We start from the raw sequence: 13,968 nt of genomic DNA, 5'->3' as shown, positions 1-13,968 counted from the left end.
TTTATATCCCCAAAAGCGTTATTCATTATGCATTTCGGTTTGACGTCTTTTATTTGATTCGGGTGACAATTTTTTTTAGATGTCAATCACTCGTCATAAATCCCACAAATGCATAAATAAAGAGTTATTTATATTTCATATTGTAACGGATCCTTATTTGACAGATTTCTTCATATTTTGAGTACCTCTCCTATAACCCTTCCTCTTGCACGTGGTGGGTATATCTCTTTTAGGAGGTTATGCTTGGCTATAGCTCTCCCCCTCCCCCCTCTTATTTATTTTTTTTTCTTTTATGTGTTAGGCCTGGTTTGTATGAAGCAGTCATTTGCAGTTCCTCATACGAGGGCAGAACTGTACACTGCCTTAGCCTTAACATTAAGATTGATGTACATGTTGCTATTTGGAGCCCTCGTAATGCATAAATTTATTTTCTTCTTTGTTATCTTCGTCCATTGTCGGCCCGTGTAAGTCGGGGACATTTGCACCTAATCAACGTGAGTAGTTTCTGTCGTGATCGGCAAATATATATATAAATGTAAATGATCGTATGTAACCTAATGGAAATTTTTTTTAAATTCGTTTTTATAATTAGCCAATACGCCTGGTGGTGGGAAGCCTTTTTGTAATTGGTTTTCGTGTCGCGTTATCCATTTAAAACAGTTATTTTATAATAGGATCATTGGATCATTTCGCAGCAGACCATGGCTCTCTCTCTCTCTCTCTCTCTCTCTCTCTCTCGTTTTCATATATATATGTATATATATATATGTATATATATATATGTATATATATATATATGTATATATGATATGTATATATGTATATTTATATTTATACTATATATATATTTATATATATATATATTTATATATATATATATATATATATATATATATATATATATATATATACTCGTATGAGTAACTTCATTCCCAAATACTTGCTAACAACCGGAAGACAAACTATATATCTATATATATATATATATATATATATATATATATATATATATATATAATATATATAATTAAATATAATTATATATTTTATATTATATATATTATATATATATATATATAATATATATATATATATAGTAATGTTTGTTTTCCGTGTTAGCAAGTATTTGGCAATGAAGTTACTAGCTCTATGGCCTTCTCCAATCTGGCGGCGACCATTCACACTTTAACATCAACATCCCAAATTCAAGACCACATAATATTAATGCAAATAATTTAGAGTATGCTGACACTCAAATTCACGACCACATAATATACAGAAAATTTAGTGTACGCTAACATTGAAATTCAAGACCACATAATTTACAGAAAATTTCGTGTGTGCTGACACTTAAATTCAAGACCACATAATATTAATACAAGTAATTTATTGTATGCTAACACTGAAATTCAGTACTACATAATATACAAGTAATTTAATGTATTTCAACACTCATATTCAATACTACATAATATATAAGTAATGTAATGTATGCTAACACCCAAATTCAAGATCACATAATATTAATACAAATAATTTATTGTATGCCAACACTCCAATTCCCTTCACTTCACCTTTTCCTCCTCTTGCGTCACCTCCGCCTGTGCGGGCGAACTTTCAGGGTTGATCGGGAAAAATGGAAAGTTTTCCTACAGAAGCAGCGACTTTTACGGCTCGGGCAGTCATGTTTGTGTTTGGGAGTCGAAATTCGTGCGATTCGCGCGTTTATATATTTGAAGATTTTAGGGATACTTAAAGATATTTAAGGATGTTATGTTTGAGGATATGTGCACTGTGCAGGGATTGGGCTCAATTGATCGGAATATCTTTGTGGAGTATGCGTGCGCCTTAATGTGTCTTGACTTTTTGAAGGTGTTGATATCGACTGTAAAAGAGTTTCAGTTCTTTATTTATCATACGGATGTGTATTATTATTATTATTATTATTATTATTATTATTATTATTATTATTATTATTATTATTAGAGCCGTAGAACAGAACATCTTGGTCATGGAGCGCAGCGGAGCGGAACGACTTATTATTGTTATTCATTATTATTATTATTATTATTATTATTATTATTATTATTATTGACAATCAAAAGCCACAGTAGTGTTAAAATATATTATTGTACAATGCTAAAAAAAATACAAGGAGAGAATTTCGGATACTGCTCCGAAAGTCTCTCCTTGTATTTTTTAGCATTGTACATAATATATTTTAATACTACTGTGGCTTTTGATTGTCAATATTATAGCCTCGTTACGGAGGTTCCTTAGTTCATTATTATTATTATTATTATTATTATTATTATTATTATTATTATTATTATTATTAGACCACGTATATAAAGCAGTGGTCTATGTCGCATGATAAGCGACAGGTAGCCATTCTGCAGCAGACCCATCACTCTGATTAATGAAAAATACCGACGGAATCGTTGGGGAAGAAGTGTTGGAGATTGTTGGCGCTTGGGAATGAGCGTTGGCGTTGGGGGAAGAGAGAATTTGATGATAATGCTTGATCGATCCGGGAGAGAGATTTGACTAAGGCTGACATTTTCCTGGGTTACATAATAAGAGTCGGCAGCTCTTGGAGGTGTTGTGGGTGAAATGTCAGGATTGTAGTCTTCTTGGTGAATTGTGGGCGTATCTAGAAAGCAATTTCCCGTTCCGTGTTAATTGCCTGTGCGGGAAATTAGAAAAATAAATTGTGTACATTAAATAGAAGAGAATACTAACTTCGCGTTAATTGCAAGTGGTGGTAATTAGTGAAATGAACATATCTTGAAACTAGAATGTTAATTTTATAATAATTACCCGGGGTTTTATAGCGTTGCTTGTCCCTCCTACTTTTTCCCAGCCAGTCTGGCAAAGTTAGCTTACATTCCCATATTCCAAGGGCTGTTTAAAGGTTGTGAGCTAGAGAGTGTTCCGTACGAATCAGTTCCAGTGAACCGTCTCCTTATAAATCCCCAAAAAGAAGAAGTATGTTTCTCTCTCTCTCTCTTCTTCCGTCTCTCCATCACGTTGTGTCTTCTCATCTCTCTCGTAGTCTCTCTCTCTCTCTCTCCTCCTCTCTTCTCCTTTTTTATGCTGTTAGGTAAAGCCAGCATTTAACCCAACAATGGTTCCTGCTAGTTGAACATCTCATAAGTTTTATACTGTATACTACTGCCCCCACCCCTTCTCCCGCCATTTTTGTTTTCTTAGCGGTCTAAGTAAATTTTAGCTCATTTTCCCGTCATGGTGCCTTCACCAGGAAATTTGTCAGTCAAAAAATTGAAGTATATGGTACCACGAACATCCAAGTTAAAAGGAAACTTCACATAGGACAATCACGGGGAATTTCAAGGAAGGAAATATACAAGACTTTGTGTACAGGAATGTATGCTAACCGTTTGTTAAGCTTGCAAGAGACAATAGCTCTCGGGGTCGATGGAGGCTATAGGGGAATGTTTGGCGGTGCACCGCTTGTACACGGTAGTTAGGCAGCAAGGTCGTCCTCCCATGTCGGTTAGAGATACAGAGCCGTCACTTGCTTCCACGGTTACTGAACTAGGAAATATCGATTACTCCTTTTCTTTATTATACAGAGAGAAAGATATTTATTATATATATATATATAATATATATATATATATATATATATATATATATATATATATATATATATCTATATATATAGAGAGAGAGAGAGAGAGAGAGAGAGAGAGAGAGAGAGAGAGAGAGAGAGGTGCCAACAATAAAGTAGTAGCTCATATTGGTGCGAATCTAGTCAAAAGATTATAAAAAATATAAATAAATAAATAAATAAATAAAGAAATCAGAACAACGAATCTAAATGTGAAACTTTAATACCAGTAACAGTTTCACTTTTCTGGAGTGAAAGGCCTCTGATATCTTCTATGCATCACCCGGATATCGGCGCTTGAGGCGTCTTGAGAAATCTCCGTAGGTAGCAAAACCCGATGAGTCCCGGATCGTCTCATGTCACAGTCTTTCTGCTCGTTTTTGTTTGTTTCGTTCCCATGGCGCCCTTGTTGCAGAGCTTGTGTTCTTCTGCCTTGTTCATTGAGGATATCCTGTTCTTTTGACCAGAGACCTGTTGTTAAGTGTTCTTTTGGGGGGACGATTATTTAAGGGTAGCGTTGACTCATTTAACTGTTGTTTTTCGTCATTGTGTTATGCTCTCCCTGGATTGGGAGATCTTTCTCCTTTTTTTGCTCCCGGCCCAAATGAGGGAGCTGAGATATACGTGGTTTGTTATACGTGGCATTTTGATGTACTTTTGTTGGACCATGTTCAAGAGCTTGTAATGTTAATAACCGTGTATGTTGTGGTCAATAAACTTCTATCTATCTATCTGTCTGTCTATCTATACGCCGTTAGTTATGATATTCATGAGTTATTCGAGGTCGTTGTCCTAATGAAAATACTGGTCTCGAGATATTCTCAATCGACTTGTATTGTGTGTTTGTATGTTTTTTTTTTTTTCCTGCTGTTTCCTTGCTTGGTATGTTTTGTATTTCAATTATTTATTAAGAATATCATATTAGATTAAACATCATGAAACAGTAATTACAGAACACCATCGACAATAAATAGATGAAACTTGTAATTCAGTAACTAATTAAGACTAGATAGTTCCTTTACTACACGTCAACATTAGTATATAAGAAAAGCAGGTGTAATGGTGGAGAAAACTGAAGGGTAAATGGAACTTACGATCGTTTTCTCTAAAGTTATTGTATAAAGCTGTGATTAAAGTGATAGTAAAACGGGTTGAATTAAGAAAAGGTTAGATAATGTTTTACAATAGGTAATAAGGATTTTATAAAACGATCATTTATGCTCCATCAGCTCCAATTAAAGATAAAGTAAAAGATTTATTGGACTCATTACGAAGCATCCACGTGAGAATTATACTTAATTCATAAAAATATTTCGTGGATGTTTTATCAATTTGTTGGGACAGCCACAAAATTCTCCCGATTTATGAATAATTATAATAAATATATCATAAAAGAGATAGGTTTAATCCGAAGCGGCTGCAAGAATGAATGATATAGATTTTTATGAAATTTCTAAAAATTTAGACATTTTAGTAAAGAAAAATAATATATTTCAAACCACTGATAAGAAAGATCCTGACGTCATTGGTAATGGTTCAGTTTATAAATCCTCGTTGCTTGAGTTGGACAAACGCGTATGTATTTATTTATTTATTTATTTATTTATTTATTTATTTATTTTGCAAGGAATGCATTAAATAACAGGTTACTTCCGGTTTAAGTATTGGTACAAGAATTTTTTCATGATTGTATTGCGCATGTAGTTTTACAAATTAGGTTATGACGTAGAGTTTTTGGTATTAAATATTGTATTTATTGTGGTTTTCTTCTTATCTATAAGCCATGATCATTCGTAGGTACATACATCCATCATCCATCCATCCCTATATAGAAACAAAGAGAGAGAGAGAGTTAACTATAAGCCATGAGGATTCGTAAGCACATACATCCGTCCATCCCTATATAGAAACAGAGAGAGAGAGAGAGAGAGAGAGAATGCATTAGTTTATTAGGAAATTTTGATATATTTTTAATATGTATGTGTGGTAGTATATATATATATATATATATATATATATATATATAGTATATATATATATAAATATATCTATATATATAGATATATATATATATAATATATATATATATCTATATATATATATATATATATATATATATATATATATATATATATATATTGTTTTTTTAGGGGCTTTTACACGCAATATTTGAATCAAGGTGAAAAAGTGTATTGAGTGTCGCAGTTCTTAGATAACGCCGGAATAGCGTTTACTACCATAGAAAGGGCATAATTATTGTGCCGCCCGTTATGTAAGGGCCATAAACACCATAAGAGCCTGTGGCTGTATACACAGGTGCAAAAAATTAACAAGTCTGGTGTATAGGCGTCTTGTTCAAGGGCCACGCATCGTTTCGGGAATGCCAGGGATTACGTAAAAATTCTTGTTATATCAGTGTATTGAACTATGGAGTTTTTTCTTTTTGTTTTGGCAATGCATGGAATCTACAGTGTCTTTTATTTGTCATTGCAATGCAGCGAATTTTTCAATATATTTTCATTTGTTTCTGTCAGTACTAGGGATTATTGATTATTTTTTATTATGTACTGGCAGTTCCGAGACTTATGCAGTATTTTTTCTTATTTGTTCTGACATGGCCAAGGATTGTAGCGGTTTTTTTTAGGCAATTCAGTGGATTTTTTTATTGTTTTATTCGTTCTGTCAGTGCCAGGGATTTTGCATTATTTTTATATGTTCTGTCAATTCCGTGGATTGTGCAATGTGTATTTTATTTGCTCTGTGAGTTACATGAAGTATTCAGTTTTTTTTTTTTTTTTTTTTTCGTTCGGAAAACGATAAGGTGTAGTTTATTTCTGGCATTTGCAGGGATTATGCACGTGTTTTTGTGAAGGGAATGCCAGGAGAATTGCGCAGTTTTCTCTGGGAATAGATTATGCAATGCTTTGGGAGAAGGGGTAGGGAGCCATTGCAAGGGATTATGAAATTAATTTTTTCTTGGGATTATGCAGTTTTTTTCTTTTTTTTTTAATATCTGGGATTATGCGATATTTCGTGAGCTATATGGAAAGGAAAGTGGTATTTGGGACAGAAATAAAACACTTATCGGGTTAAGTACATCTGAAGAGGAAAGAATGACGGCAAACCTACCCTTCATTTGACGCTCTCAATGAGAATCATGAAAAAAAGAGTATTTATTTTCTCCTACCTTAAGTTGCCGGAAGAATTATTTGGGTTTCGTAAGAACAGATTTAATATATATACATCCTCTCCGTTATGAAATGCCTTCTTAAGCCAGGTATTTATGAAAGTATTCATTTCATCATATCCGCTGGCCTGCTAAGCCTTGGTGTCCTTACGTGAATAGCAGGACTGGGATTTTTATCACCCATACTCGATAAATTCAGATTATGTAAATTGAGGTAAGATTTATGAGGAAATCGTGAATTTAAATGTTTAGGATGTCTCAAGTGTCTTAGCCATAAAATTACATTAAAAATTATATTAGATGCACATCAAAATTATATTATATTTGAGTATTACCTCGGATGCTATGATAAAAATGAACATTCTGAATGCAGTGATTACAAAGCGTTATTTTTTTTTTCCAGAAAGGAAATCCTTATACATTTCGTGGTTAATTTTCCTTTGGTTTTCATTTTTGTGGATATAATGGAACTCAGTCCCAGAAGAACGGAAATCATAAAAAACTTATCTTCTCGTCAAATCTCAATGGCCTTCGACTCTTAGATACTAGGTGATAACCAATATACTATGTAGAAACTATAAATTCCATTGGCATACTTCATTATCCTTTTTATTAGTTTGTTGCCCGCTGATTTGTCAAGACTCTGCTGTGGGCTGCTTTTATCATTAGCATAGAGTTAACCAGATCTAAGTAATCAAGAAGGACTAATCAAGTTTAATAATGAATTTAATTGAAGGTTAACAATGGGAAACGAAGGTTCAGGCCGTCTTACATCCAGTGGAAACAGTGAGATCAAGTCTCTCTCTCTCTCTCTCTCTCTCTCTCTCTCTCTCTCTCTCTCTCTCTCTCTCTCTCTCTCTCTCTCTCTCTTTTACTATGAGCTACATACCGGTTCAAGAAAGATATTACATGACTTCTCCATTTTTGTTTGTCTTAGAGTGACGATGATACACAAGAAGGAAAGGAGAATCAAACTTGGTTTTGTAATCAAGTTAGGAAGGAGGTCAATGTCGCTTCCTCGAAGTTCTGCATTATTTGTTATTTTAACATTTAAGATACAAGTTCTCAGTTTCGTTGTCAGGACTTCACTTATTCATTTTCACTTGAATACGATCGCTGTTGAACCTCTGTAAGTGAATAGACTCATTTACATTATCTTTATGGCAATACCCCTGTGGCGGGGTGGTGCCATCTATGGCAATAGCCCCATTGCGGGGTGGTGCCATTAGTGGTCCTCACACGGGGCATTGTAGGCATTACTTGGGGTTCTTTGCAGCGACCCCTCGGGCCCTAGCTTGTAACCCCTTTCATTCCTTTTACTGTACCTCAGTTCATATTCTCTTCCTTCCATCTTGCTATCTACCATCTCCTAACAAACTATTTATAGTACCACTACGAGGTTTTCCTCCTGTTATGCCTTTTAATCCATTCTACTCTCAATTTCCTTGTTAGCGCTGAATGATCTCATTGGTCCAAGCGCTTGGTCTTTGGCCTCAATTCTATATATATATTCCTATCCTTTGTTGCAAAACCTCGCATTTAAATGAAGATTTGTCGCGGCCTATTGACTGTAGGAATGAATTGGAAATGGCATTAGCTTCGGGTAAATCGGTGATGCTGCTCGAGCAACATCTTGGGCGCTTTTGCAACTCCTGAGAGGCTTGATAGGGAAGATTAGAAAGTGACTTGCAGGTGGGACTGGTCTTAGTGAAGGTTTTAGGAAAGAAATTTAACTCTTGACGTGGGGATGTGTTGTTTTATTCAAATGTGCAAGGTTATCGCATTGATGCATTTGCGTGCGCGTACACGGAACGATTAACACACACACACACACATATATATATGTGTGTGTGTGTGTGTATGACTGGTAAAAAATGTTCGTTACAAAGAATCCCATCTAATAAAAGGAGCCCATAAAAACGCCAAAATATAGTATTTCTTCTCTATATTTTGGCGTTTGTATGGGCTCCTTTTATTAGATATATATATACTATATATATATATATATATATATATATATATATATATATATAAAGTCGTCTAGATCATTTTGTATCATGGCTGCTGCTGGTCAACTTAAACCGGATATTACTACTTCTATCAAATCTCTCCAATTAAAGATCCAATTGAAGAATCCAGTTTCATGGTCCTTAATGGGGCATCAGGATAGCATGTTCGTTGTACATGAGTTCCATGGGATCCCCAAGCGTGCCGCGATTTAATCTATGGCGTGCGATGAATTTTGACGTTGCAGTTGCTCTCTCTCTCTCTCTCTCTCTCTCTCTCTCTCTCTCTCTCTCGTGGCTATTCTATACTGTGAAAGTTTGCTTTGCAAGATCATTGCCATTTAGGATTGTGAATGTTTGTCCATTTTTATTTTAAATAACAGTTGGTTGGTAGATGATCTAAACATGTATATATTTAACAAAATCCTCATGGATTTATTTCAAATATAGGGATTTAAGCACTGACCATGGCTTTTATGTGACCTAATTCCGAGAGTTGATAGGTAGATCAATCAGATTCCAGTGAGACCTGTTTCCTGCGTCTTCCGTGTAAGTTATCCGTATAGAGTAAATGATTAAAGGTAGTTGTGACACCTGCATTCCGAAATGCTTTATTCGTGCAGTTACGAGTGTATCATTCATCATATTCATTTCCTCAAAAGGAACTTGTGCCCGATTTCTTTCCTACTGTCAGCGTCTTCCGAGTCGTTTTCCTCCTTTCTCTTGCCTCAAGGCCCTGCAGGTGGTGGTATATTAGCCGTATTTAGTCCGTAACCATACATGTTTACCTTTAGGCAGCATCCATTTCCAATGTTCCCTCGGGCTGTTCTTTCGTCAACCAGATACGTCGTTGTACTGTCGAGAGCCCCTTCTCCCCCACCCCCCACAGAGCAGTGTCTGTTTATGTTCGTGGCGTTCGAGCGACGTTCATGAAGGGAAAACCAGCACCTCCCCCCTCTCCCCCTCCTGTTCCCGAAACCTCCCTCAGACCGTGCAACCCCGAGCCGACGCTGCCGACGCTGCTGCAGTCAAAGGAGTAGAGACGGTAGTAGTCTCGGACTCCCTCGCTCGCACTCTAACTCAGTCTCTGAGTCTCAGTCAGTCAGTGAGTCCCTGAAGGTGGGATGGTGAGGTCCGCGAGGAGCACTTCGTTCGGCTGTCTTACCACACCCCCCCTCCTCCCCTCCCCCTCGTATTTTCCTCCTTAGGCGTCTCCCGCTGAATTTTGCCAGCCCTTCCCCCCCTTACCTATGGTAATATGCCATTCTCCCTCCCGCCCCCTTCCACGAGTTTCATTCTCGTTTCGTGATTTCGTTCTGTTTGTTGTGATTTGGCGGATAGTGATTTTATTTTCTTTTTATTGTATGGAAAGGGGGCGTGTTCAGTGTTGCGTACAGTGATTGCAGAGGAATACCTCCTGTAATGTAAATTACTTTACAAGAAACTCAGTGAAATAACCACTTTGTGTTTGTGCTTCTTGGTTGTCAGTTTATTTCGTGAACGAAATGAAAGTATATAATTTTTTTATGAATTCGGTTCCGAGTGAATGTTGATTGTCGGTGTTCCAGCTCAAAAGAAATGTGTATTTTTTTATGGATTTGGTGCTGTTCGAAAAGACATGTGATATTCATATACTGTTGAATATTGGATGATAGCACTGGGTACGATAGAAATAGTTGATATTTACTCTGTCGCCCAATTTTACATCCTAATACATGCTTTCACAGATTTTCGTATTATCAGCCTTATTGGAAAAAGAGTGAGATTGGTCCTTATATGTAAAGTCTCGTATGTTACTGATTGAACAAATATATTCGTTAATGAAAACAGTAATTCTATTCTTGCAATATATTGCTAATGGAGTTTTTATTGTAGAGTTTGGAGTTTTGCTTTAAAAAAAGTCACCACACGAGTTTTAGGGAACTTACATATGAATTTTGGAAATGTCATTGACCACAGAATTAGTTGAGATTCATTCACCTTGATAGAAAAGTGAGAGAAATCATTCATTGTTAATGCACACGCGTCTGGAGGAATTAACGCATGTCATTGTTCTATTATTTATGCAATACTTCTCTCTCTCTCTCCTCTCTCTCTCTCTCTCTCTCTCTCTCTCTCTCTCTCTCTATATATATATATATATATATATATATATATATATATATATATATATATATTTATATACATGCACATAAAAGGAGAGAGAAGAGAGAAGAGAGAGAGCTTTCATGTTACTGTCAATGGGAAATTCCCCCCCCCCCCTCCCTCCCTCTATTCTACCACACGCCCCTCCTCCCCTCCTCCCAAGACTACCCGGCTTTTGCTGTCGTTATTGGCTCTCATTGTCTTCTATTCTCTTCAGGGGAATGAGGCGGATTAGATACCAATATTTTTTCCCTCTTTATGGTTAGACAGTGATATATATATATATATATATATATATATATATATATATATATATTATATATATGTGTGTGTGTGTGTGTGTGTGTGTGTGTGTGTGTGTGTATTTATATATATATCATAGAGAGAGAGAGAGAGAATGAATGAAGATTCCTATCCTAGCACAGTTGCGAGTCCAGTGGTTTCGTTAATGTTAACACCAGATATCCAAATATCCCCCCCATATGTATGTTGTATATATATATTATATATATATATATATATCTATATATATATAATATATATATATATATGTATGTATAATATGTGGGCTTTGTGTGTTTGTGTGTGTGTTGTGAGAGAGAGAGAGAGAGGAGAGAGAGAGAGGAGAGGAGAGAGAGAGAGAGAAGAATGAATGAATGAATGAATGAAGATCCTATCCTAGCACAGTTGCGAGTCCAGTGGTTTCGTTAATGTTGAACACCAGGTATCCAATATCCCCTATGTATGTGTATAGTATATATATATATATATATATATATATATATATATATATATATATATATATATATGTGCGTGTTGTGTGTGTGTGTGTGTGTGTGTGGAGATAGAGAGAGAGAGAGAGAGAGAGAGAGAGAGAGAGAGAGAGAGAGAGAATGAATGAAAGAATGAATGAAGATTCCTATCCTAGCACAGTTTTGTGAGTCCAGTGATTTTTCAGTTAATATTAACACCCCCCCCCCCCTTATCGGCTATCTCTTACCGAAACCAAACCACCCCCCCCCCCCCCCCACCATCATTTTTCTCATACTTCTCAGAGGACCTTTACACCTACTCTCATCGACCTTGTACGCTGACTATTTTGCCGCTTTGTATACGCGTCGGAGAAAACATTATAAATACAGAATATTGTATAGCGTTTCCTTCTTTTATAATTACAGGAAAGTGAAGTACTTTTACTTGAACGAAAATACTATCAAATACAATTTAAGTGCACAGTGTTCACCCTTGTGTGTGTGATGCAAGTGAAACATAGCAATAAGTGACAAAGTATCAAGTTCAGCATCTCAAGGAAAGAAAAGAAAGTGTTACAAAGATACATTCTCTTCATGATTTCCGTAAAGGCCTTATTTTTCGTAGTGAAGTTTACACGTCCTATCGTATTGTGATTCAGGTGCCAAAGTCATTGTTCATTTTCCTCGGAGATATACTACATCCTCTTGTATGATTCGTCCATCTCATGACGCCATTTTAAGTATTTATTATTAATAAGTATTCTAACTCCTTCGACGGGAAATTCCTTCAAGCATTTCACTGTTGCCTTTGATCCAGTTTACGTTCTCTTTACTTGGGTTGACCCAGCTCTTGAGACGCCAGTTTAAGCATAACTTTACACTGCTCCGTTGGTCCAGCACTTCAAGCATCGTCTTAAGCATACCTTTCATTAGCCCATCTCTTGTGACCTGATTTTAATCACATCCGTCTGATTGGCCCAGCCTTGTGACGTCATTCTAAATAGTCATAGTGTTTTGACGTCTCTCTATCAGTATTCCAGCTCTTGTGACGTATTGATATCATTTCGACATCGACGACGACGTAGTGACGACGACGAAATCGACAAGTTTCTTCAGCACTTCGGGTCCTCCTCGACGCGATTTTCGAGGATCGCTTCTTCCGTTTCCATCCGCCCTCTTCTTTCACTCTCTGCTTCGTTATTCTCCCACAGCTTTGTTAGAGAAGCCGTGTCGTTAGGAAGAATCCACAGCGAGAGAAAAATTGCAGGCATTTTTCAACTGTTCAGCTTCGTAACTCATCTGAGATATGTATATATAAATCTGCAACTGCAACTGCTAACACTGTTTCATCTGGAGAACAGAAAACAAGTCATTTCTCTTAAGATACAGCAAACTGCTTTTGCATCTGGTTTGTCAATTTCATTTTCGAATTTGAAATTTTCGAAATTCACTGAAATTGGTACTCTGGAATAATGATTTGGGTGTGATGTCATCAATGATTTTGTTTTGTTTTGGAACGAAGTTGTCAATCCTGTCACGTCACTGCACGTCAGCTTTTTTTAAGGCGTCGGTCAGCTGTTTGAGAAGGGAATACTGAGAACCGTTACTTCCCTGCCATCCATCCAGTTGAGAGAAAATACTGAGAATCATTACCTACCCGCCATCCAATTGACAGAGGAATATTGATTGTTGTCACTTATCTGTGTCCTGTTGAGGGAAGGTAACTTAGTGCCGTTACTTCCCTACCATTCAGTTGGGCTAAGAGAGTATCATTAAGACCCATTACCTAACCGGAAAGAGTTGATTCTTAAAGAAGAAGAGTGAAGAGCATTGTTACTCGTATCTCAAAGAGGAATTTCTATAAAGACATAGTCGCTGCATTGAGAGATTTACGGATGGGAAATGTGAAAAACAAACACGTAGTTATAAAGAAATAAATTAAGACTGAGATATGCCTCGGCGTCTCGGAAAATGTGTTATAATGTATGAGGAAGCTGTTGACATGTCGGTAAAATGAACGAGACAATTTCTTTAGTGAACTAAGTGAAATAGAAAATCGAAGAAAGGAGTAGAAAAAATAACAGACAATTAGACGAAGCCCAAAACGAAATTAAGTAAGCGTTCAAAAGCGATAGTCATTCAACTTGTCAGAGAGCGAGTGCAAAACAAAAGTTGAGCGAATTGAGTGCGAAGGAAAGGAGGTGTTGGTGGAGGAGGAGGAGGAGGAGAGGTAGGAGCAAGAGC

General features: G+C 36.3%; 1 protein-coding gene across 7 annotated transcripts in view; it reads left to right on the top strand.

The window, feature by feature from the left end:
- Positions 1–13,968, top strand: part of LOC135198752 (serine/threonine-protein kinase WNK1-like) — a 569,129-nt gene that overhangs the window by 271,410 nt on the left and 283,751 nt on the right. For 4 of the 7 annotated variants that reach the window (XM_064226630.1, XM_064226627.1, XM_064226623.1 and 1 more), the window contains exon 2: positions 12,151–13,968. This exon is cut by the window's right edge and continues 327 nt beyond it. The exons of the other annotated variants lie outside the window; for them this stretch is intronic. The gene's annotated coding sequence lies outside the window, so the exon portion shown is untranslated. The remainder of the gene's footprint in view (positions 1–12,150) is intronic. 7 annotated transcript variants of the gene reach the window in all.

The sequence above is a fragment of the Macrobrachium nipponense genome, chromosome 22 (genome assembly GCF_015104395.2).
Source record: "Macrobrachium nipponense isolate FS-2020 chromosome 22, ASM1510439v2, whole genome shotgun sequence".
Classification (NCBI taxonomy): domain Eukaryota; kingdom Metazoa; phylum Arthropoda; class Malacostraca; order Decapoda; family Palaemonidae; genus Macrobrachium; species Macrobrachium nipponense.
The sequence above is the reverse complement of the archived record's forward strand: the minus strand, read 5'-3'. Positions and strand labels throughout refer to the sequence as shown.